At 32.4% G+C, this 27,774-nt stretch overlaps 1 protein-coding gene across 10 annotated transcripts in view; it reads left to right on the forward strand.

Annotated features, from left to right (window-relative positions):
• Oamb (Octopamine receptor in mushroom bodies) overlaps window positions 1–27,774 on the forward strand; it is a 140,406-nt gene that overhangs the window by 86,119 nt on the left and 26,513 nt on the right. Inside the window, exon 1 of one of the 10 annotated variants that reach the window (XM_083055551.1) lies at window positions 15,623–16,159. The exons of 8 other annotated variants lie outside the window; for them this stretch is intronic. The gene's annotated coding sequence lies outside the window, so the exon portion shown is untranslated. Of the gene's footprint in view, window positions 1–15,622; window positions 16,160–27,774 lie in introns of those variants that run through there. One more of the 10 variants, XM_083055471.1, reaches the window with a different exon arrangement.

Raw genomic sequence — 27,774 nt, forward strand, 5'->3', positions numbered from 1 at the left:
TTTTTGGAAATATGTTAGAATTGTTAAAGATATTATTCAATATTTTATCAAAATAGTAATAAGCGTCCAATTTGAAGCGTTTATTTAAAGTTTAAAGTATCGTAATCAACTGTACCTCGTAATCGACCTAGCTAACTATGAAATGACTCGGTAACTTGAGTTATGTAGCTCGCTTAATAACATCACGTAGTTCATAGATAGAGAAATTGATTTCTCGCGATTCAAACGTCTTTTCTATAATAGAATTCCACAACCAGTTGATTACTTTGAAGAGACGTTTCAAATTTGAGGCTTATTACTATTTTTGATAAAATGTTGAACAATATTTTAACAATTCTAATGTCATACATATATTATTCACAAAAAATAAATTTAAATATTTGTATATATTTTTTGTAGACTTTCTATTTATATTTTCTATTAACACATTACTGACATTGATTTCATATAGAGTGATTAAAAATTGTTAGCGCATCTTTACGAAAAAGAAAATGGCTCGACATGCCGCATCATCTCGTCATTTATTAACGATGTTGAATTGCACTCGGTGTTGATGACGTACGTAAATTTCTAGTCTATATATCCTCGAATTATTAAAGTCCACGACACTAGAAGAGCGCGTCGATTCCGAAAATTCGTTCAAATCTGTATGCAATCACTGCGTCGTGATTATTAAATATTTCCGTCACGAATGCGCGCGAATATTTACGCTAGTAAACAGCGTTTTTATCACGAAAAATTCAAACGTAGCACGTGCATTGTACCCGAAGCATTATTGTTCAATGATATCGGGATAATTATCTTTCAACGACTGACCTCGAGCTCTTGGACCGCATATCTCTAACGCGTAATTAGCGAAGTGCTCGATATATTCGCTTAGGAAAATTAACATATAACATTCTTTTGCGAATAAAGAATTTTTAATAACACAATTTACATGTCGAACGATGAACTAATATATCAATCCTTTTTATGTTTCTAATTTAGCGCGAATGTTATTGAATTTACAAGCAATTTTGCGGCCGCAATTAGTAAACGAAGCTGATAATTAACACGTGACTCAGCTCTGTTGATCGAATTATCGTATTTTTTTTAACGATCAGCAGCTTTTGTTCAACAGGCATGAGAATATTAGAGTTTATTATCAAATTACCGTGCAACGTATGAATCTTATCAATTATTGAATTAATAAATGTAAATGATGATAAATTATACAGATCACACTTGATAATTGCGTATTGTTGAGCGGTTTATCGCTTTCGAAAGGTGATTGTTTGAAGATTTATAAATGCTTATTACGTTATGCGACGCGTATATAATTAACGTTCAGCGACAGTCGTGATAAAGCGTTAATTATCAGCGGTGTTTTTTGCACATCATGACATAAGAGTCTTAGTTTGCTAACAATAACGAAATGAATTTTGTTAGCGTATATATTTGTAGTTGCAGCGGGTTGAAAATGCGGGTTGAAAATAATTAAAGATACAAATTATATATATTCTGTTCCTGAATATTAGACAGTACATTTTTTTAAATATTTATTTTATCAATTTTACATTCAGCCTAGATCTCAATGAGTCAGTAACGCGATTAACTTGCAGACTGCATCTTTTTAGAGGTAATAAATTTCGTGCAGGGAATTATATATACATGCAGCAGCAGGAATACATTTCTCAGAGGAGCGCAATAAGAAAATGCGCTATAATTCAAGCAAATAGCATTGAATTAACTTGCTCATTGCAATGCCATCTGCGGAACAATTGTTATACTACTTGAACAATAGGTATAGAAATTAAAACTTTTCTCTCCTTTCCTCTCCTTTTTAAAATTGTCATGTTACAGCAAGAATTACAAGTCATACATATAATTCTTCTCTGATAGAAAAATATTTTATTTATTATAAGAGAAGAAGGTCTCTCTCAAATCTCATATAATAATTTCAAAGTTTCAAATAACTTTACACACACGACTGTATAATTAACTTGACCACGAAGTTCAAATACGCTTGAGAATCATTGATGCATCTCGTCTGAAAACCCCAACCGGGAGATTATCCATCATCCATTCGCGATTTAATGATCTTTTTTTGCCGTCAAATAGATTATACGAATGTAGTAGTTCCTGTCACGAGTTGCAACAGTCCGCAATTAAGCCGGTTTGTACCAGAAGCGATTGTCGGTCGAGAGACCTTCAAAGAATTTTCTTGCTCGCTCGCGTTGAAAACGAACAAAAAAGAGGATCGCAGGGCGTAGGAAGCAGGGTTTTAGAGCAGCCACGCGTCTACTGAATATAAATGGATCTTATTAGAGTCAACACCGACTGCGCGTGTTGAGTTTTGCGTATTCGGTCGCACGAGTATATCTATAGTGTAGAAAGAGAGAATGGATCAGCAATGCGAATGCATCCTTGCAGATCATATGTGCATGTATGTATACTTTCTACGAAATACGCATTCCAATCAGAGAACAGCTTTTGGAATGTCATATTATCACTGAATAGTATACTCGATGATAAATCATAATCAACCTTTGCACGTTTAAATTTGTGGTTTCTTACAAAAAATATATATAATACTTAGATGGTCTCTTATTTTGATATTTAAGTACTACATCTAGAGAGAGAGGAAGAATTCAAAGAAATACGAATACAAATTTCAAGTCGACGAAGCGTCAATTATTGATGTACACAATTTTCCTGAGAACCCTCTTCTCGGCACAGCTCGTTTGTTCGCAATATGTTCCTACAGCATGCAATCCAATTTTTTTCAATCTTTCACTTGTCGTTCGTTTTATTCGATATATACGAGTATCTTGAAAAGCATTTTTTGATCAAAAGCGAAGGACTCGAAGAGAGACTACAATCGCGCGTCTCTCATCGATTGCGAAATACCCGTAACAATTATGACTTTGAAGTTACATCGCGTTGTATCTTTCTTCGCGAAGAAGATTTCGCTGCGCAAACAACGCCACGGTAATACGTGATGAGACTAACGCGACTACGGTAAACATATTACGCGCGAAACTAGCTTGAAGACTCGTAATTTCGGTGTAAGATGATTATGCGAATGAGATTTGGTCGGTACGCGCGCGCCCGGCTTTTATGCGAAAATGAGATGCAAAGCGGATTTTAAGAGGTAAGATAATCGTCTCGTCACAACGACTGTCGGAAAAGGGCTCTAGGTCTCTCGCGAACGAATGCGCATTTAAATAATCACGCGCGTCCGCGAATGATTTTATTAAGAACGACTCTTTTTAACGATTAGAAAGCATTTTTTTTTTAATCTCGTTGCTTTTTTTTCTCGGAATATTATTACGCGCTATTTTTGCCGTTTGAAATCATTTGCTTTGAACGAATGTAATAAATCTCTTTTCATCCCAGAACTTGCGTTCAGCTTCTATCATGAATAATACTTCGGTCTGAATATACTAATGCAATATTCCGCGAATGTTGAAATAGTCATAAAACATATCCGTGAAAAAGTATCATAATTTCTCGTAAAGTTAGATGTCAAAAAATATTAACTTTTCTATCAAAAGTGTATACGCGAGAGATATAAATGATACTTTTAATAATATTTTTAAATATTTATCCTTTTGTTCGCACACATATTTATTTCCATATTTTATATTCATGTTTAACGATTAATCGGTAATATCGAATGTTATCTTACGTGCTATTATATAAAATTATATAAAATTTGTTAATATTAAATTCGAGAACGATTATCTGCGACGGTATTTCCGTTAAAACCAGACCAGGTATTTAATTAATACAAAATTTTGATATAAAAGCGGCGCACGTTGATTCCTATTAAAATCGAAACCAGATTTAATTAATTAAAGTGCGAACGTGAGCGATACTTTTGTCCACCGCACGCAATTTCAATGCGTGTGTTTCTCGGATGTATATTTAAAATCGATCTCGGCCTTTCCCCCTCATATCATATATGTAATATGTGTTATCGACTCGCGCGCATATGCCTCTACGTACCTATATGTATATAGATCTCTTTTCTTTTCTTTTTTTTTCCTTTTTTCAATCAGCGGTTCTATTGAATCGACACTTTTCAATCTCGACGACGCGACGCGGGCCTAAGCGGTCGTCATGCGTGCGTATCGTTCGTGTAACAAACCCATGAATTGCGCCAGGACGCAGTTTCGAAGCGACCGCGAACGGAGAGAACTGGCGCCAGATCGCGCAATTTGATTCATTCGTCCGATTGCACTCGAGATAACTGGATTGCGCGAACGGACGCCGCGAAACATCGTTGGAATGTCAATATTTGCGTCAATGACCAAACTACATCCGGCGCTTCGCAAATGCACCATCATGCCGATCCTTTGTTCATTTTGCATGTGCTCGCGTGCGTCATATACATACACGCGCGTGCATCTCTCTCTATATGCGACGTGTGCGTTCCCGCGTATATAAGGTAATTAAATCAGTTCTACTCAGAGATCGACAAGTCACGGAACAAAGGGTGTGTTTTATAGAGTGAGAAAAAGCGCGACTTGTGAAACGCGACGGGGATCGAGGTAGGGAAAAAAGGGATTGGAGATATAGCGGATGACATTGCTCTCTGATTATGAAATTGTGCGTGGAAAACAATTTTCTTTTTTTAGCATTGTATACTTTAGAACTTGACATAAAACAGGTTGCAAAAATCCACGGTATCCTCGAAATTATATTTTCCATTAAAAATGTAATTGCAAAAATAAAGGACTGCAATTGCTGGTTCCTGAATATGAACATAAAAAGTATTTTTTTTCTGTATTTTCTGTGAATGTATGTGTGTACTAAGCTTATATCAAAGCATTCCCGAACTCATTTTTTAACAGATTTCTCACAATATTATATTTAAATATTTTCGGTAATTAATTTAGTATCTAAAAAAATTTTTAATGTTTAAAATTGTCTGTTAAAGACAATTGTAACATACCAATTTTCGATCACGTGTGTGATGATAAAATAGTCAGAAATTTAATCCGCGACTGAGAGTATAAAATAGGAATATGACTTGAACCCGGGCAAATTCATAATCGATAGAGACTCCCCCCGACGTGGTCGGCGAAAGATTTCTACGTCGTTGAGGAGCGAAGTATTCGCGGATAGATTCGCATTTAGTGCGGGTGGATAAGCTTGATCCTCCCCAGGGTCGTTTATGTCATCCCGTCTCTACGAACCGTTAAATCGTGCTTCATGGACGGCAAAGGGAGGGAGAGAGTCATCGATCATCGCGTGATCATTCAAAATAGTCTTGCACGGTAGTTTCTGATAAAATAGATCAAAGATTAACCACGAGAAGTAACATGAACTCGCGGGGAATCTTTGCTGTAGGTATCATTCGGGAGTTAACTTGGTGACGATACGAGAAAAAACTGTCTAAGTGATAAGCTGAACAAAATTTATTTTAATGAAAAAATTATACTTATATAGAAGTTTTCGAAGGCGCTGATTATAATTATAAAATCAAAATAGCAAAGTTATATGATTTAAACAATTTATGTAAGCAACTTTTTGTGAAATATTCCTTACAGACTCGAAAATGATTACACAGTGTTATTTTGCTTGTTCAAATGATATTCATCATTGTTCGTTTTGATATATGTTTGACGGTACCACTTTTGGCAAGTTTTTTTTTTCATGACGCATATGTATATTCGTCAGCATCTCACTTAAATGTTTAAGGACAACCGTCTCCGCTTTCGTTATTTTCGATTCTCTCGATGGCGCGCTATAACTTTTCTTTCCGCTTCTTCCCGTTTCTATTTTTTTCTTGCAGAAGAATACGACGCGCGTATACTTTCTTCATCTGTTAGTCCGACATGAAAGAAGATCGAATAGTTTGCGCTCACATTTCTCTCTGCTTTAAGCGTAGGCGAAAGTGTGATTTAGTTCGCTCGAAGTCTTCGGCAGTTTCGATAATTTGTCGATATTTCCAACGATGTGTGTAAACTTTGACAATATCTGGCATTTACAAATATAAAATTAAATTGTAGAATATATATCAGAACTTGTCTTACGCTTACACGGCATCAAAAATGTCTAATTATGCATACATTTTTTTCTTACTTGATAAATTTCAAATTATTTTATAAAATAAAACGCTATAAAGCTCGATATAAACTGATGAGCAAATGGCTGCAAGAAATGCAAATCGCTTGATTTCCTGGGAAAGTTGTTTGCGCTTTAACGAGAGTTAACTTTTATCTTGTCAAATAATCACAATATAAATCGAATCATCGAAGAAACAATATAGCTGCATTCGCGATATCGCGCGATATAATTTTCTCGCGCTTTATATCAGTATTAATTTTATACGCCGCTTACAAATAGTTCTTTCATGCGTGGCAAGCGTGCAAGATGAAACTACTATCACTTCGCTTTCATGAAGATAAACGAGCGTATCATAGCTCTTTGACCTATTCAAATATGCGATTTCGAGATGAAAGAGCGTTTCAATTTGTACCCGACGCGCGTACGTCGCCGGGACATCTTCTCCTCTTATTTCTTTTTTTTTTTCAAATTTCTCTTATTATTTATCACGCTCAAGTTATACCTCGCATCTCATAGTACTCAATTGCGTCAATCCGAAAAAAAGAATATACAAATGTATGATAAACGTATACAAATGTATGGTAAATGTATATTTATAACTGTCTCCTATTCCCGCATGTCAATTAAAATACACATTTAAAGTTTAAAATATTAAAATATCGAAGTATTGAACGCGTATCAAAGTTTAGCGTGATATATCATAATTTTATTTATACTTTGTTTTTACACTACAAATAAGTGCTACAATTAAATCTTGAAGCATACATATCTATATGAATGTTTCTAAATACTTAATTGTGCTTTCAATAAACTTTATAAATATAATAAATTACAACGTAAGTAAGTTAGGAGGAGAAAAATGAGGCTCTCGAGCGTCATATTAGAGAATAGCGGAAATATATTTTATGTACCCTTCAAATATTTGCTGAAAGTTTGATGCGCAGATGATGAGACTTGCCGCAAATCTTATTATTGCCTTCTACCTCTCGCTTTTTACCTACCGCCTCTGTAAACTGTCTCGGGTCATGATCGCCTTTTTGGGGTTTCTTCCGGGCTAAAAATTATAATTAATGATGCAATAAATAAACAAAACATGCTTAATTGTTACGGAGCAAACATTCTTAGTGTTAAATATTTTGTATAGCAAAAAATATCGAAGTGTTAATGGAGGCAAAATGTATATACAATTTTAATTACATCGTGTTGACATGACGTTGACATATGAATTTCATGACGTGGATGGAAAGATCGAGCGAGATGGAAAGCCTCTGATAGAGAAATATCCGGTCTTACTTTGACTTTAAAATCGGGTTTAAGTGCTTGGGCGAAAACGAATTACGCTGTCAGGCGGCTAAAGAAATATTTTCTATCCGAGCAAAGTCATTGTATTCTTGTTATCACATATGCTGCATAGTAATATATGTCGCAAATTTTCATAAATACTGTGAAATTAATTTTATCGATTTTTTGTACGATTTTATTACTTATATTTGTGTGCACTTACACTACTCTGGAGAGAATACGTACATCATCCTGAATGTTACATCGTCGATGATTTCGGCACTATCTCTCTGATTACTATAATTTTTCTCACGTGAAGCTTCAAGTCATTACAATTATTTCAAAGTAGGGAAGAATCGACACAAACGAAAGACTTTTCCGAATGCCGTTCTTTCGAGTGGCCGACTTTACGGAAAGAACACATGAGTTTCTGACCTCTCGCTCACTCGCTCGCGCGAGGTATCTCTCGAACAAGTGCTCACACCCCCAATATCAATTAATCAATCGAGCGACTGGTCGTTGAACACGAGACACGATTAACCGTAGCCTCTTCCTGTCTTTTATTTTTCGTTGGGCTGTACCCGTGCATTTTCCACGACCGGTTTAATGGCCGTGTTCCAAATTGGTACTCTCTCGCGTCGTCGAGAAGATGTAGCTGGAAAATGTGTGCTACGGCATAACTTTGTTGGATTGTTGAGCAACCGACGAGCATCTTAATGACGACCTAATAATACGGTTTATTTTTGAAATATTTATTCTGCAAGCTACGGAAACTTGATATTGTATAGGTCAATTTATAAGATATTTATACTTTTAGATGAACATAAATTAAAAATTTATAAAATATATTGCAATAAGCAAAATGTGAGCATGCAAATTGATGTTCCAAAAGCTTGAATTTATAGTCTTTGCTACAAATGTCTCTTTTCCATTATCTTCGTCGTTTTATCTTACATTTTTTCTATTTTTTTTTCTCTTCTCACGTTCTTTCGTATTCCACTATCTACTTTAAAAGCTTCAGTCTTTCATTATCATTCTTGTTAATGCAAAGCATTTACATTTTTGAGTTGCCTTGCTCCCTCTCTTTCTCTCTCTTTCAGAAAAGTTATATTATTATGCTTATTATTACTTTTAAGTTTTTTTATTGTTTAACTGTAGGATTTTTAAATTTAACATAAATTTAACACAAATTAAAATCAAAGAGAGGGAGATTAAATTTATTTAGAATTATGAATATACCAATAAATTCAATAAAATAAAATGTGATTATTTGTTTGGTTTTATACTTAGAACTTTTAATTTAATAAGATGTCTAATTTTCAATAATATAATTTCGAAACTACAGACGTTCTGTGTGTATGACATATTTAGAATAAAATTAATTTATTGTAGATATTTTTATCAATGAAAAATTAATTTCAAGATTTCTAATCTAAAAAATTTACAATCTCTCAAATATAGTATATAAAATAATTTCAAATTTATTTATTTAAAATATTCTCTTCGCGCACTAAAATATGCACTTGGCATGTTTAGTTATGTTTAACAATATAGTCGAAATATTTAGATACATATTAAGTACTTTACGTAATAACAGTATTATAACAGTTTGCAATCCCTATACCTGTAAAGCTCCGTCATCCGCGCATACGAGACAACATACGAGGAAGGATTGTAACAACCGCTCGTAGCTACCGATATTATAACGAGAAATCGAGCTAGGGAAGACATGTCGCTCAACATGTTGGACGAAAAGAGACTTTTGAGATTCTTACATTCCGACTTTATCTTGTATAATGTGACCACGAAATACGAATTGGCACACACATATATGCCATTAAAGAGAGGAGTAGTCTCTTAAGGTACGAACGTCATTTATTGCGGTAACCACTGCGGTCATGTTATTTTCGACACGACACTTTCAATCGTCGCGTCAGTCCGATTCGTAGAACCGCAGACTTCTCGAAGCACGAAAAAGCACGTTTAAACTTTACTTTTGCTTTATGTAATGCACGCGAATAATGTCGCGTGCCGTGTTGCGACACTCGAGCGGCGACAGCATATATTCGCGCATACATATATTCGGGATTGAAAGTTTGGATTTGGCACCCGCTCGAGGAATTTTGGAAATTTTTATAACGACCGGGATGTGAGTATCTAGGTCGGAGTAAGGGCGCAAATAAACCGGATATGAAAGACGTGAGGAGAGAACGAGGATTATGCGAAAAAAGATTGTAAATCTTTCGCGTTCAAACTTTCTAACAAATACGTTTGATCTTACAGCGATATTTTTAATCGCGAATATATTTCTAAATGTATATATGAAATTTTTGTCGAATATTATTTCTACCTTATTATATGTTTGCAAATAAAAATACGCTCGTGCTTTTTTGTCGCGATTAATTGCCAGATTAATTTTTCTCCTTAAACATTTTTAATACATTCGTATCATAACATTCGCTATCGTTCCAATTTTTTACCACATGTGGGGAAATATAAAAATAATATCATCCTGTGTGTGTATGTAACAGTGCAAACAATCGAGGATACACATGCCGAATCTTTTGTTTGTCGTGAGTGAACCGTAGTATAGTATATACATAGCGGTATAGTATTTATAGGAAAATAATGTTGACATTTAACCGAACTAAAAACTTTTGTCTCATGCGTGGTCGATTTTTATTTTTTATTAGCGTCGTATTTTCAAAAGATGGATACAAATAGAGGGATAACAAAATCTAATTTTTCGGTTAATGTTACATGAACTTCACCATAATGAGAAATATCAATTTAATTTTTATCGAAACCTTGTTGCTACATAGTATTAATGTTGAAAATGAAGGAATTACGATAGAGAAAATAGTCTCGTTTGTACGTATACTGTATTTGCAAATTATTTATCGTCAGGATCAAAAGGAAATGTAAATGAAGGAAACAGCAATTATTTCATTACGCTCTCTGTAACTTCTGTATCTATAAAAATTTTGGGGGAACTGATCGTGGATGAAGATAGTCACAGAAGTCGGATTTGCAGTTTTAAAATTCTTTGAACAATTTCTCGTAATCTAATTTTCTTTACTGCGCATCCAGCAAAATATACTTTGAAAACTTTTGCACGGAATAAACCGAGGGAACGAATTCCTCCCAAAAAAGTTTTATTTCGATAGTCTGCTCTCAGAGAATTGTTGTACGCATTTTCGTTTGAAATGTAATATTCAGCATCGAGTAGCTACTTCTCTCCATGGGAGATTTTATACGTGTAGTTGTGTCATTTGTATAATAGATGCGAATAATCTAGCGAGTGACTTTGATCGCGCGGACACAAATGAACACGATTTCTGGTCGTCCGGATTCCCCCGTCTCCGAACGGAACGAAGCCATTCGTCTTTGTCGCCTCGGGGAAATACTGACCGTCGTGGATCTTTTCGTTGAACCATGACATTTCGACTTCCAGTAATTCCACCGTTTATTTCCGTCCTTCGTTTCTTGAGAAGCGGAAAATCATTCGGGCATGTCGAAGCATAAGCTTTCCTTCCGGAATGTTTCCCATAATATACTCACCGGAAATTTAATGGGAATTAAAGTGGAAACTATTGATTTTTAACACTCGTTTATTTTTTGCGCTCGCATGTAGTTCAAAAATATAATTTTAGTAAAACAATGTATAAAATTATAATGATGATAAACTGGAAATTGTATGAGTAGGTGGATTTTAATTAAATTGTGTAGTAGGAAACAATAAAAAAAATAGAGAGTTTTTACGTTTATTACATTTTCGTGTAGATTTATTTAGCATGAGCTTTTATTTTTATAATGTTATAAGAGAATATAATTATTATTTATAATAAAAATATTTTTTTTTTTTTAAACGTTAACTGGTTTCATTAACTTTTCTTTTATTTTGAAAAATTATAACAACATTTTTTTCGCAGATAACTTTAAAAGAAGTAAATAGTGTGAAAATATTTTTTGAGATTTGTTTAAAGCAATCTTTATACTATGATGATCTGGTGTAATTACTATTTTTAATAATTAATTTGAGATGTAAAATCATTTGATTAATTAATTTGAGATGTCAAATATATCTCGTTCAAAGGTAGAAGCTCTTCAAAGATTGCTCGGAATTTCGTCATAATGGAAATATCAGTCAGTCAGCGATCCTAATTGTTACGACCATGTAATTAACGGAATTACGCACATAACTGCGGTGCTTTTCCCGTGTGTCAGGCTTCGATTCACATGGTTCTATGCACGCGGAAAATGACAAAAGGTCGAGGCATAATCGCATGAAGAATCGCGGGGTGTTCTTCAAATACATTTCGCTAATACATCTCTAATGAATAATCAACTATTATTACGCCAAGTATCTATTTTTAATGGAAAATGTATCACTCTAATATAAAAATAGCAAAACGAAATTAATTATTTAATAATTATAAAACGAGAAGAAGGGATTACATTTTTAATGGAAATAATCTTTTTTAGCTATTATTTGCAAGGTTGAAATATATGTTCAAGATTTTTTAGCTCGAGACTTTTAACTGCTAATATTAATATTATTATTGTCTAACATTTAATTTAACAACGATTTATTTAATATAAGAGGTAAAGATAAGAAATAACCGCAGTAACTCACACACGTTATTTTACGTGTCGCGTTTAATCATAAGCATCAAATGGCGCTCATAATTATACAGCTCGGTCAAGGATTTTGCATGTAAGCATGAAATATTTGTTGGTGCATGATATAATATTGTCGCGACGTAGCATCGCAAAATTTTTTTTACACATATCCAAGCGCATAAGTTTTTTTTTATCTCTCGGCTATCCAGTCCATTTTTCCTCTTGCGGCTCTCTCTCTTTGCTTTTTTTTCTCCTTTCTCTTCTCGTCCATCTGATCAATGTTATGCACCACGACCTATATACAAGTGCGCAACATAAATATTAACAGAATACCGCGCGAGTTAAGACCGCGTTTTGTGCTCGACGTTTGCTTAAGCACTCTGTGCCGACAATCCTAGAAGTTCTAATTGACACTCGACCTGGGCCGATACCTAAGAGCCGCATGTCCGCAAACTCTGCGCTTATTACTGTTGTGCGCAATACGTCTGTCAAAATTTGTTCAGATATCTTAACAATCACGCTTGGATGAAGAATTTTCGTCTAAGTTTTTCTCGGCAAGTTTGATGTTTCATAAGCGAGTAGATGTGAGACAGGGCTTTAATAAGAGATATGGTTTTTGAAAATCAAGGATAAATGATATCAAATCTTGCATTTTTTATTAAGTCATATATACTGTTCTCGTAGAAGTAGAAGATTGTGAAAAAATTTATTCACGATTATTTATTATTTATTATAATTTATTTATTATCTCTCTCTCTCATATCAGAACAATATATTACTAAAAATATTAGTTTGACAGAATTTCAGAATTATTATTATCATTATTTTTTAAAAAATGGGAGAGCGAAAGAGAGGAAGAAAGAGCTAAAGCTTTTCTTATTCTTGTATCGAAAAATATTGTATATAAAATAAGACTGAATGATTATTTTATATTTCCGGCATTTATATCGTTTAACTGTACTTTCAATTACGAAATAACCGTCCTCTCGCAATCTTGATTCAGGAAGCTCGATTGACGTTTCCCTCGGGGTATACCTATCTGTGATGGATCCTGTTTCCGCTGCACTAGCATTACGATACATATCGGCGACCTTTACTTATATGAACTTTGACCGAGCAAATCTCAATACGTTGCAGTAGCATTCGGTCACACGTGAAGTTTTGTTTGTCAGCTCCCGAATATGTCAACCATCTCTCTCGTAGAGACTCGCGTGTGCGCGTCAATCTGTAAACTCCACCATTGCTGCAGTCGCAAATGTGAATATAGCTTAAGAAGGTCATCCGCACGTGACACGAGCAATATAATAGAGTCCAACTCGGATTTTGATGAGTTTCGAATTTGTAATAAACTGAGAATCTACAAACTTTCTGAATGATAAAGTTACGCAAATTTTAGTCATGTTTTAGTTATGTTGAATAGAAAATAGAAAATGAATGAAATATATGAATTAAATATGAATGAAACATATATGAAAAAATTATATATTTTATATTAACATACAAAAATTTCATTACTTTTTGCTTGATTGTTTCCTTACACAATAATTTCGTGATAAATGTAAACATACATAAATGGAAGGAAAAGCTAATAAATGTGTGCAAAGCAGGATTCGCTTCCAATTAGTGTATTCATGTACGCATGTGTAATTTGTTACGTGTACATCTTACAATGCTGTTTTAAACGCGCATCTATGCAGTGTGAATTATAATCGTTTGTAATAACCGGCGGATGCGCTCGATGAATGCAACGTGCATCGTGGGCGGTATATATATGTATATATAGTATGGAGTTATTGGTTAATATCACTCTTTGAATACGCAGAAACATAGGATCCGCGATTTGCACGAAATATTCAGATGTAGGCGGATTCTCCGAAATTTCGAGTTAAGCACAATCTGATAAAAATTCAGGAAACTATACTCCTCTCATCGAGGTATGGTCATACAGAAAATCGCAAATGTTTTATTGCGGATATCTGGGTATTCACAGCATGAATGCCCGCACGTAAAATATATAGGATTGAAATTCGGCGAAAAAACCGGACAATTTGAATATCTCCCTGTCCAACAATCTCCGAATTATATAATTGAAAATCGGAAAATGCAGACGCGAGCGAATATGCATTTGTTATTTACATTCTAAACGACGCTGATGAATGACAAGTTTTTTGCCATTTCGATTTTATCTTTTTCGATTTAAATCTCGTTCAAGTGTTTCTCGCAACGTCAAATTTCGTGTGATTAATGATTTTTATGCTGACAATGAGAGATATTAATATTTATTTCGTATATATGAATAATAATTTAATCCTAAATTCTACAGAACGCAAATGATTGGAATTTAATCATTTCGAAAAAAGAAATGCATTGGTGTGAAAAAATGATAAAAATTTGATAGTAGTAAACAAATATATACAATTAAATACTTGTAAAACATACTATACACTAATAATTAGACGTAACTCAACTTAAGTTATACTGTTATACATGTTTCTCTATTTACTATAAAAATATCTTACAAACAGTTTCTTCGATGAGTATATTTTAGAAGAATTGATTATAATATAAACATCGTGATATAATTACTCGATCTTAAGATTATATAATGGTGCTATCCCGACAGAAACGACACGCGTGAAGTTGAAGAATACTGTACATTCAGAATAATTTTCCATATCAATGACCCTTATCACTTCGGAGCAGTTCGCAAACAGTTCGACTGACCCGAGTCGCGAATCTTCCTCGTAGCGGTCTTCGAACGAGCCGCAAACTTCGTTCTGTCTTTTTATCGGCGAGACGCAGCTGGGAAATATGAAAATAATGTTACCAATATCTCGACGTGTATATATAGATGAGGGCGTGACGGAAAAGTGCAATGTCTAGTTCGTATTTTGACGTGAAAGCTCCCTTGGCGGGGGAAAAGGACTCTTGACGCATGAATACCTTTCTTCAATGTTACAATTGATCGCGTCCAATATATATATATAATATGTAAAATATGTAATAATAATTAATGATTAAAAATTGTAAAAAGCACAAGGTACACACAATTAACATAAAAAGAAATATTTTTAATAATTATAGGTTATATAATTGTAATTTCTATTAATAAATATTTCTTTATACGAATAGCAGAATGTTAACGAATATCAAAAAATAAAAACAGGAATAAGATATTTCACGAAACTCTTCTGTGAAAAAATTAGAATATCTTACTTCTAGAAATATTTATTTTATTTTTATGAAACTTCTTCTCTGTGCAAACTTGTGGAAAAACGTTTCATAATTTAATTTTCAATATTTGTTTAATGTGAAAGGTATATAAATACATAAAAGATAAATAGATTCTTTATTACAATTGTCAATATTATTGACAGTTTGTATCCCTTTGACAACATAAGAAACCCTTAAAATGCGCCATTCTCGAACTTTTAGGAATTTCTAGCTTATGGTAGTCCCATCTTCTAGCTGCTGTTTAAATTTATTCATCCGTTTCACGTGAAACGCGCTTCTCGTGACTATCGTGAGCGATGCGCGAAAACGAAAAATTCGCGGGACAGAGCGGGACACTGCCGGAGCCGGTGGATATGCCTATGTCCTGCATCGCGCATGCGGCTGCGGTCGTACGGGACGCCCGGATCTTCAGTGCGCTCGTCACTCGCGACGCGTCCGGGACGATTCTGTCTCGCTCCTCTCGATCGTCCCTGGGGACTTCCCCGGCTCTGTCTTTCATTTTTTTTTCCTTTCTCATTTTCTCTCCTTTCTCTTTTCTTCTTTCTCGTCGACGCACTGCACGACGTGACGAGCGAGCGTGATTTTCAAATTTGCCGACGCGGTTTCTCGCGAGTCTCGCGATATAGGTGTTCCGAATTTCGAGAAAAACAGAATTTTTGGATCACTGAAGGCATCGATTCTCCAAAAGAAAAAAAATTTACCCGAAGCGAATGACGCGACTAGATGCTCCAAGGGAATCAGAGGAAGCAAATGATCGCGAGATCGACCGGTGTCCGCGGATTCCGTCGAGAGGAACCGCACGAGAAATTTAACACAATAGATTTTTCACAGTGATATAAATGTTATCAAATCGTGCGATTACTTTGAGTGATTGAATAATAATCCCGCAACTTATTACAGAATAAAATAAGTGAATGGGAGACACGGTGACACTTTGAAACTAACTAAGTGAGTAAAAACATAGGTACGCGATGTGTCTGACTATATTGCGTCTGTTGACTACTTGCCGTTCAGTTTGTTTTCTTTCCTGGAAATTGTTTCTACGTACGATTTCAAAATCGAATACAAAGTTGCATTTCAACAAAAACTTGAAATTAAACTTTTTATTTAATTCACAAGTATCATTTTATCAATATTAATGTATGACAAGGACATTGCAAATTTTTGCAGATTTTCTCGTAAATATATACACAATTCTAGATTTATTAAACTTTCTCAGTTACATACTTAATCATTCTGTAGCATAAATTATAAAAGATTTTATATATTCATGTAAGAATGTATTATTTTTATAGTCGATTAATATTCTCAGTCATGTTCTCAAGATAAAAATGATAAAATTAAAGATCGCGTTGAAGAGAGTTAATATCTATAATTTTAGTAATGTTGAAGGTATACAGTGGAAGAGAATATGAATCTATATCGCGCGTTTCCATGCTTCGCTCGTCAAAGTCTCTCTTTCTTGTATGTAAAAGGATTACCTTATACTCCTACACTTTCTGAATTTATCTCCTTGAAAACTCAAACGCGGTTTTATTGCGGTGACTGCAAGCTACTTGAAAGCGGAGATAACTCCTGTTCTAGGAACATGATGAAATGTTTCGCGAATATCTTTCACTTTTTAGAAACGTTAGAAATAACCTCTGTTAAAGACAGCCGGACATAAACTTCTTGAGAAATTGTTGAAAACACTGTAGCTATATGTATATGTATATATGCAACATTCTTTAATTTATAAATAGTTAGGCTCGTATGTATTCAAGAATAAAATGGAAAGAAATTTTAGGCCAAATGGACGAGCTAAAATTCGGGTGTTAGAAAATTAAATTTGTATATCTATTATTTAATAGTAAACGTTTCGACTGTACTCAGTCTTCTTCAATACAAGAGATATAAATATCAACGATGATAAGCAAGATTTATGATAAAATACTTATACATTTATGTAAATAACGAAATGGAAGATGTTATGTCAAAATATACATTAATTAGCCGGTTGTGTCGTTAGAATTTATAAATAATTTGTATATTAAAAAGAAGTTTAGATAAAAGTTAAAATAAAGTTTGGTTATTGGACACACTTTTTAATATACAAATTATTTATAAATTCTAACGACACAACCGGCTAATTAATGTATATTTTGACATAGCATATCTTCCATTTCGTTATTTACATAAATGTATAAGTATTTTATCATAAATCTTGCTTATCGTGAGTACAGTCGAAACGTTTACTATTAAATAATACATATACAAATTTAATTTTCTAACACCCAAATTTTAGCTCGTCCATTTGGCCTAAAATTTCTTTCCATTTTATTCTTTAATTTGTTTCATTTTATAGAAGATAACAGTTTTATTAGACGCATTATATAGTTACATATATATATATATATATATATATATATATATATATATATAGTTACACACACACACACACACATACAAACACACACAACTATAACAGAAATATATATACATTTTTTATTAATTATAAATATATTTATATATAAAATTAATTTTATTTTAAAAACTTTTATTATTATATCCATAATTTTTATATAAATAAATCCGCAATGATTACATAACAAAAATTACGTTCTTGATTACGTTCAACATCGATATTTTGCGTTATTGTTTAATTATGTTATTATTAATTTTGCGATATTGTTTAAATTTACGTTTGACAATTAATAAATTTAATCTCCGCAATTTTGCTGAATCAGAAAATTAATGTCTTAAATTATATGGCAGATTTCATTTATCTACCGCTTATTAACGTATCTCCTTGCAAAACATGAGAGCCCAAGTTTATCGCGCCAGTTGTGGAAAGTAACTAGGGATAGGCGAAATTACTATCATAAAGTATACGATGACATATATCCTGAATTTCTTTCGTTATTCTTCATTATCTCTCTTAGAGTTATAATCTCTTCTGCAATTCATGCAAGTCATGAACAGTTGTGTATAATTATGCCACAAATGATAGAAATGCGGCAAAAAATATTAAAGTGTAACAAAATATTTTTAAAAACTTATATTCTGTGATAAAATTTATTATTGGAAAAATTTTTGATGACGCATGAATTAAATTATTTCACACTCGACTCTTATTAATTATAAATTGAAAAGTTTACGAAAAATTTTTCGATACGATCTTGTTAGCGAGTAGAAACTTGATTCGCAGGATAAAGAAGCGAAAATATATTGCGCGTTTTGTGAGGTTTGCGCCAAACTTTTGAGGATCGCGCTGCCTGATAAATTCAGAGCATACCTAAAGTTTAATCCCAAACTTTACAAAACATCTTATATGTCTGCTCTGCAGAGCGAAGGATATCTCAGATTGGTGTTTGAGACCCGCGCACTTACCTCTTACCTTGAATCTATTTTCCTCGTTTCTGTAAAGTGGCTTGTTTTATTGAAAGTCGGTGCAAACAAACTCGAATAGTTTGAGTATTTAGAAGGACGAGTCTTTATGTTGAAAACAATAATTGTTTTCTAACCAGTGCAATATAAAAATAAAAAGAATCTTACGCGAATGTCGAGAAATGATTAACGAGCGCGAGTGTAGGCGTGATTTCTCCCCGATTCGTCCGTTATTTGGATGCTGCGATATCTTGATGTCTATTTCGCGCGATCTCGCTGTATCGAATGACGAATTGGGGCGGCCATCGTGAATATCGATGAATTTGAGAAACGCTAATTGCCGCCATTTACCGGAGGAAATTCGAGCGAGAAAGATTCTTTGAAAGTGCAATCTAATAAACTTAAAAGAGCTTACAATAATAAGCGGCAAATATATCGTATAATAATATATTAATAATTACCTATCGAGATAATCACGATATATTAATTTAATTATTTAGAAACCACATCAATTTAATTATTCGACGAATCAGACAGCTGAAAGATCTGGCATGAGTTTTATCGCTATTTTATTATTATCTCGTGACAAATGAGCAATTATCAACATACTAAATAAACTCCATTCACGACTTTATTGAATAGAGATTATCCGTTAATCAGTAGATATGTTCTCTGTTGTTCGATGTTGAAAATGGAATTTATTTATCACAGTTATTGAAGCTATAATTACAAGGGATGTCGATTCATATCACTGCCGGAAAGTTCAATGTAAATCAGCGATTCGATATAACGACCATATTTATTACGATCTAGTGTGAAGGATTAAAATCGAATTTGCAGCTGTTCACTGCAATTTGGGTCAAATAGATTTTTCCGAGGCTGCTAATTTGCATATTTATCACTAACCATTTGCACGCATAATAAAACATGCTTAAATTCCACGTAATACTGAATTTTTATCACGTTGATTACCTTGGTTATCGATCACCAATATAATTCTTAATTGCTGACGTCGAGTTTTTGCGAGCTCGGACTGTTTCTATATGCTTTTCTTTGCGGTGCTTTTAATATGCCACTTATTTACATATTATATTACGAAAAGTAAAAGATATTGTTGTAAACATTTTTAGAAAAGTATATTTGATCTAAAATTAAAAAAAAATCTTGATAGGAGATAGTAAGATGTTTATATTTCATAAATCTGAGATTAATTTTAAATAAAAATATTCAAATTTTTATTAAAAATCTAAAACTCGCAATATATGATATATAAATTCGAAATACCGAGGTAAAGAATAGACGAAAATATAATATATTTTTATCTTATATATTTTGTAAAATTAATTTAAAATACAAAAACTTTTCGATATAATAAATAATTTTATCACGTAAAAAAGTTGTATATTTTTTTCGCATAGCTTTCCGTGAAGAATTAAAATACTCACTTCTATGATGTCTCGTACATTCGACAAATTTAGAAACCGATATTACTACCTTCGCCCAGTTTTATGAGAAGTTCGTTCCGACAGCTTGCTTCTCTATTCATTCCGATCCCGGGGTTACATCCTCGGAATGATAAGCAGAGTCTGTCAATGGCCTTTTGAAGCTCACGCCTTCATCGCCCCACGTTTTCCGTTTCGCAAAAACATCGTATCTGTTAATTTTCGTGGAGTTGCCCCGCTCGCGTGCCATCATCGTTGCTTTATTCGTCTTATACTTGCTGGCAAAATCGTCGACGATGGGGTGCGATGTACCTATAATACGACGGGCGAGTGCTTTCAGAAGATTACGAGTTTCGCGATACGTCAAACAATTTCTTTCAGTCTTATTGCGCACCTTTATTATGCAACGGGAAAAAACGCGGATTTTACACATACACGTTCGTCACGATGTATGTTGCAACGTTTCAAGAGCAGCGCATTTTCGTTTACATACAAATTTTTATTTGCTGCACGAAAATATAGACAGAGGCAGATTTTGAATTAAAAAATCAGTGGCTTTTCAAAATAAAAATAAAAATTAATAACCAATTTTTGTCTTTTCGTTTAATTTTCTCTAATAATGTATTTTGAATACGATATTTCTAAAATTATCTGTGAATAACAAATGAAATAGCAATAATAAGTATTTTATAAGAAATTTAAAGTTTATAGTTTTTTATCGCATGAAAAACAAAGATTTAATTATAATATAATTAATTAATATTAAATATTAATATATAATTCAAAATATTTATAATATATATATATATATATATATATATATATATATTTAATTAAATTTTGTGCTTTATTTTAAATGTGTAATTCAAAATTTCATTAATAAGACATCTAATATTGAAAATTTTAAAATGGCAAAGAATATATAACGATAAGAATAAGAATTTTTATTCAAATTTTTTTATTAAAAAGATACTCGATTTAGCGCATCTTTGGTTCTGTTGATATATTGCAGGTATATATACTATAATTTTCTCATAAAAACATAAAGCCTCATAAAACTGTTCGCACACATTTTAATATCAAGGAAAAACTGCGATCAAATATTTTCTCGGGTTATTGTAATCCGTGTTATTACGACTATATAGCGAGGCAATGAGGGATTATTTCCCGTTTACGTATCCAGCATGAATTATTGTCGTTTGACTAATGCACTTCTGTGAATATATATCACGTCGCAGAACAAATATTTTCCCACAGTGCGCAATTTCCTTCATTTGATAGACAGATGAAAGAGCATGTGCGTGCGAGGTGGAAGGACTGGGACTGCGCATGCAGAGCAGGATCACGAGCAAACGTCAGATGGACATGAGAGTGAAAAGGAAAGAGTATGATATTAAATGAGATGGTATTAAAATAGCCGGTGGAAATTGAGAATTAAGATAGTTGTATTTCTAAAGTCAATTTTAATGTTGCAATTAGAAAATTGATGTTCTTTATATAATATTACACTACACTTTTTCGCATGAATCTTAAAGCCTGAAAATAAAGAGTTTTGAAAGTTTGCAAGATTTGACAAGACAAAGATTACATAGAATGTGTGTATCTACCAAAAGACTGTCTTGCTGCATTATATAAATTTTAAATTATAAACTACATTTGCTTAAGTTATATGGTTTTTGCTCACATAGTAATATCGAAAAATATCGACTTGTCTTTCTTTCAATCTTGCTAAGAACTCAAATTTCTATCAAAATGTTTCACAATAATTTTATTTTGTAGATTATATATTTTTTACAGTAATTTTTACAAATATTAATTTCTTTATAAGCATATCATATTTTTTGCAAAATTTATAAATAGACACTGTAAAAAATTATTAAAAAAATTTTTTTAAACGCATTTATTTTATTTGATTCGTTTACAGAAATATACATGATATTTCTACTATTCTTCTACCAAGATATTAGCAGTTTCATAAATTATTTTAATATCATTCTTTTCTCTTTCTTGATACGTTGGGGGGCGAATGTGTTTTATTCAGAACGAAAGAAAACGACGAAAGGTATGCGCGTCCGTCGGCGGTTGTAGAGAAACTTTTCTTTGACTCTCGTCTCGGATGGCGACGAAGAACACAGACGGACCGAAAGAAGCAATCGTATATTTCCATTTTATTTACCAGTGGCATGGGGACAATCTATTTCCCTAGTATATTACACGGTAAACATTTTAAAAGGTCGGGAAAAATTCTGTCGGAGACTGGAGACCGCATGTTGCATACGTGTTGCGTAGAGATCTGAAGCGTTTCTATGAGAAACGCGTTGAATTAAATCATCCTCAAATGTCTAGGATGTAGTGTTCTAAATTTTCTAGTGATCGCATCTTTTAACGTTCCACAATCAATTAAGCAATTAGTTTTATGTATAATTTTAATCTAATATAATTAAACATACACATATACGTATGTAGAAAAATATGTATATTTTAAAATATGAGTATATATATGTATAAAATATTAATAAGATCGAGGTCAATATATACCAAGTCATATTTATAATGCATTTAAAAATATTTAAACTAATATTTAATGCCGCATATTATTCTAAACTGTGTAAATGAGTTAGGAGATTCTCACATATTAAATAATACCTACCATTTTCGCAGAAACAAAATATGAATTTGTAGATATAGGTAATTAAACATAAATAAAAGGTGTTTAGATTTTATTTTTATCAAACAAGGATGTTGAAAAAAATATGTTCCAAATATGTTACAATTAAATATACTATATTTTTAAGTCACAGAGGAATAGCGTGTGGAGTTTATTCTAATAGTCTGACTATATAATGGTTATACTACTGAATCTCTGCGTCTAAATTGCTCAAAGAAGAAAACAGCTTTTGCTTTGTCAATACATCATTTATCAATGCAAACTAATGTTAAAAAATTGCAAATTGATATAGTTAAAGGAATATTCACTAACGATGATAGATAGAAATAACGCAAGAAAATCAACTTAAGAGAAACAAATATAGAATGTAGTAAATATTGATTTATCATGAAAAAATACAAGGAAAAATGGGAATATCATCGTCAGAAGTATTCTTGTTTATTATCAGTAATATCACAGTATCAACTCAGTGCGACGAACTCATCATTTTGAAGGTTTATTTGGCTTGTACATCGCGAAAAAATCATCGTGATTTTTATCGAAGACATACGATGTGAGCAAAACAGCGGAAGTTGCAATAGATCATGGTAAATAATAATTAAAGTTGACAGTGATAAAAAGCGAAAAAAATTAAATGCTGCTGTTAAATATTACAAGCGACAAAGATTAATTGTTACGAGCACGATCGTTGTTTTTTTTTAATTATACTGTTTTCGCTCGCATATACGCATTACTAAAAGAAGAAAGATGTGTTTGCATTTAAGATGTGACGTTTAAATGTATATGTAAAATATACATTTACTATACAATTACTATACAAAATTAAAGTTTCAAAAATACTTTTAAAAAATAAAAAGAAATTTTTTACGCCAATTAAAATGTTATATTTTGTAGTATATTTAATATTGAATATATATATTCAACATTAAATATACTACAAAATATAACACTTTAATTGCACTGATAAATGATGTACTGACAAAGCAAAAGCTGTTTTCTTCTTTGAGCAATTTAGACGCAGAGATTCAGTAGTATAACCATTATATAGTCAGACTGTTAGAATAAACTCCACACGCTATTCCTCTGTGATTTAAAAATATTTTAGGTTTCCCCTAAAATTTAATTTATATATTTCTTGATACATTTCTTGAAATCTCTTAATACAAAAAAAAAAAAATATATATAAAATCTAAATCTAAATACGCGAAAAATAATATTGTTTTTTTTTTAAGATGCATATAAATAACAAAATCTATTGTCTCAGTCAATTTTAAATAAATGCTATAATTGACAAGTTGATATACCTAAATCGTATAAAACGATAAAATAGCTTTGAAACTTTATTAAAAATTGACGCACTAAATTGACTGTGTACGGTGCAAATCTAAAATTAGATAAGTTCGCCACAATTATTGTATTATCAACACATCAACGTATTTCTTCTTTCAGTTTTTCAATTGTTTCAATTTTTTTATCTTCTAATATAATTTAATTTATAAATACATTTGATATTTAGATATTCAATTTAATTTATAAATACATTTGATATTTAGATATTCAATTATGAAACAGGGAAGTTTTGTCACTCGCGACGTAAATTTTTATCGTTTTTTAGATAATTTATTGTTACATGTTCTACATTTTTTTTGTCAATTGCAATCGTGTTATCAGGGATAGAAAAAATCTATCTAGAGCCCGAGGCGGCAGGTTTCACGTGAAAACTTAGGCGCAACCTTTCCCTCTTCTATTCTCTTTTTCTACGAGAAGGAAACCAGTAACTTAGTTTGTCGGAGGTAGATTAGAAGCTGCCTTCGGGCCTTATATAGACTACACAGCAGCGGATGATTCGCCTTCTTCGTTCCATTCCAGTCGATCCGCACATTCGATCGTAAAACTTTCTCCCCTATAGCTCCCGAGTTTGTGAAAAAATCACCGAGGCGTGCGTGGATAGATTGTGGGCGGATAGTTATCACCACCTGGATTATAAGCATTTCGGCAGACAGCTAATTTCTATACTGCCAACGATTTTCGTCGCTGCTCGTTACTGGGAACCATTTCTAATTTCTACGGACCGCCATTCGTTACAGAAAGTTCCCCAACAAGGAAGTTATTTAGTATATTTATTATATTTGTTATTATAAAAGGGGAGAATTAAATCAGGATTTAATACAAAGCGCAATGTGATTTTTCGTTTTAACATTTAAGTTTTATGTGTTAAAAACACATTGATTCATATTGGTTTTAATCATAATAAAATCAAATTAAATTTACTTTTCATATTTTTAATCCAAAATTCTCTTGATTTATATAAGAAATTATTTACTAAAATTATTCCAAAATTTGTTATACATATACAATATAGATAATAATAGCTTTATATGTGAAACGAAATATAATTTTATGTGCATATTTTATTATATTTTTCAATACATATTTTTATATCTACTTTTTATCACTATACGTGAAATAAGATATTGATTAAGTCCACATTTCTCTTTTATCCAAATTATTTCTCACACTTACAATGACTATTTTATCGATGATATAAAACACTATGAATTTTAATGTGTCACACACACAAAATTTTACAAAATACAATAAAACCTTTTGGTTACTATATGATAATGAATCAAAATCACACGAGGAATAAACGTCAGTATTCTGAATTAATTATACGAGAAAATAATGTAAAATATTATTAAATGAAGATGAAATAATTTCTCGAGTAATTTAATTTTTATTTTAACACCTCTGTCACACATTGATGTGGCGTTTAAACAGGAATAAACTAAATACTTTCATTAATATCGTCTCTTTGAGAGCCTTGCAGTGACTTGGATGTTTTTAATCACTTACTATATTGTAATCTAACTTTTCGCGTTCCACTATACAGACTCTTATCACCTGATTAAAATACTGAACGGCGTAAAAACTCGTTAGAACTTTCTAGGAAATGAAAATTTAAGATGCGGGGCGTTTAATTTTCTTTTTTTTTTATATATATATAAAACTGTATTATAGTACTACATTAATTTTATTAATTAAATTGCTTCATTTTCTCACTATGTATGTAAGAAAAGTAATATAATAGTAATAATATGCGTGGAAATATGCATAAATTGTACATAGCAAAATGTACATAGCATATGTATATTACAAACTGGTGTGTGTGTGTAAGTAAAATAATAGAGAATATTATGCATTCATTTCGCGAATTGAAAGAATTTACATACACGATATATATTATGAAGAAATATATGAAGAATAATTATGGTTTTAGAAAGTGAAATATTAGCAACTATTAATTAATGAAGAATAAGTAACATTAACAAAGCGTTTGATAATAATTCTCAATTCAATGATGTGGACCGGTTTTTTCGGAAATACCTTTACGTTGCAGTTTTTATTATGCGCAGTCGTTGAGATAAGAGTAAATGCAGAATACATTTGCGGAAATCACAGGATTTGAAGCTCGTTACGGGTAAATATTGCTCCGTATCCGTGGATATTTATCTTGTTTCGAGCCGTCAACTTCGTTTGCTCGGAGTTACATATATACATTCGGTTATACCTCTGCACTTACTTATTGTTAGCCGAGATCCGCTTCGTTATGGATTTCTACGACGGGCTATGATTCTTAATAAGCATCCCGAAGTTGAAGGTTAAGAGTTTACTTCGCGAGAGCATTTCAATAAAACGATTCTACCGAGAATCTAACTAGGAGTAGAGAGAACGGGTAGAAAAAGCGGTTAAGTCAAACGAGAGCAATTTAGGTTGCAAACGGATAATTGTACCAAGATAAGAAGGAAAAGGCGAGTTCCTACTTGCTTTATAATATAGTTAACAAAGGATAAAGAAGATCCAGATACCGAGAATCGCGTGGGAAGAGATCTATTACCGGGAGTGGCGTGGAAACGCGAAAAGGTCACGGGGCGAAATCCTGGGATCATGCTGCACATCTGTGAAGATTCCAGGATAAAAATTCCATTCTATACAAATACAGATACGAGACCCCAAATAATATTCCCTACCGCTAGTAAACAGCCGATTGGTTTTTATCGAAAGATATGCATTGATTTTTATGCAATATATATTCTCTCCTCGGATTTATATTCTCTATATTTGTGAAAAATTTACTTGCTCTTCTCCACATATATATGTCGAGTTAATTTTATCGCAATGTAGAAAAATAATTGAAGAAATTGAAATGATTTGCAACGCATATTTTATATTTGTTTATTACATTTTATTTTAGCATTATATTTTATTATTTGCGCGATAAAACAAAAGTAAGAAATACGAAAAATCTAAGTGTGTTCTTATTAACGCAACAAGTGACAGCTGTGCTATGTAACGTATATAATATAATAACTATCGGTGTAGCAGTATGTATCCTTTATTATCTCAGCCTTACATGAAGGGTGTTATATATTAGCCCTCTGGTTGATCGAAGTAAAGGATAGACAGCTGAGTAGGATGAGATACGCTTATAATAGATGAAAGTTTGCCTAAATTAAACAAGTTTGCGTAAATTAATAGCACGTATATAACGCCTTCATTAATCGTATCGCGATTTGTGCCAATGAATTGAAAAGAAAATCAATCAAGTGTGTTCTATCTTATAATTAACACAGTGTTTTTAGAATACAAAATATCTCTATATTAAAAATGTTATATTAAAACAAATAATATCACAATTTTATAACGAAATACATATGATTAATAATCTTAATGCTTTTTCTAATACAGTAACAATCAAATTTACAGACTTCAAATTTTTTCGCGTATATTTTATAATTGTTTGGTACTATATTTTATTCGTATAGTTCTTTTGTTCTTTTGTTAATTGTAAGATTAGTATTGTCGCGAAAATATACGTAAATTTCGAGAATTCACACGCAATTGACAATTTTCGACTAATTATTTCTACGATAAAACGCGATGCACGAAACAGATCTCGCCAAAATCACAATGTCTCGATCACGTAAATCTCACGTTAATAAACTTGATTACCACAGAATACGAGAGCACGTCATGCGCGCAGAACGAAGTTTTAGAAATAACTTGGCGAAATGTGAATGAAAAAGCGGAAATTGGATCTGC

The sequence above is a fragment of the Prenolepis imparis genome, unplaced genomic scaffold (assembly GCF_030444845.1).
Source record: "Prenolepis imparis isolate NDT839.2.m4 unplaced genomic scaffold, iyPreImpa1.0 SCAF_1, whole genome shotgun sequence".
Taxonomy (NCBI): Eukaryota; Metazoa; Arthropoda; class Insecta; order Hymenoptera; family Formicidae; genus Prenolepis; species Prenolepis imparis.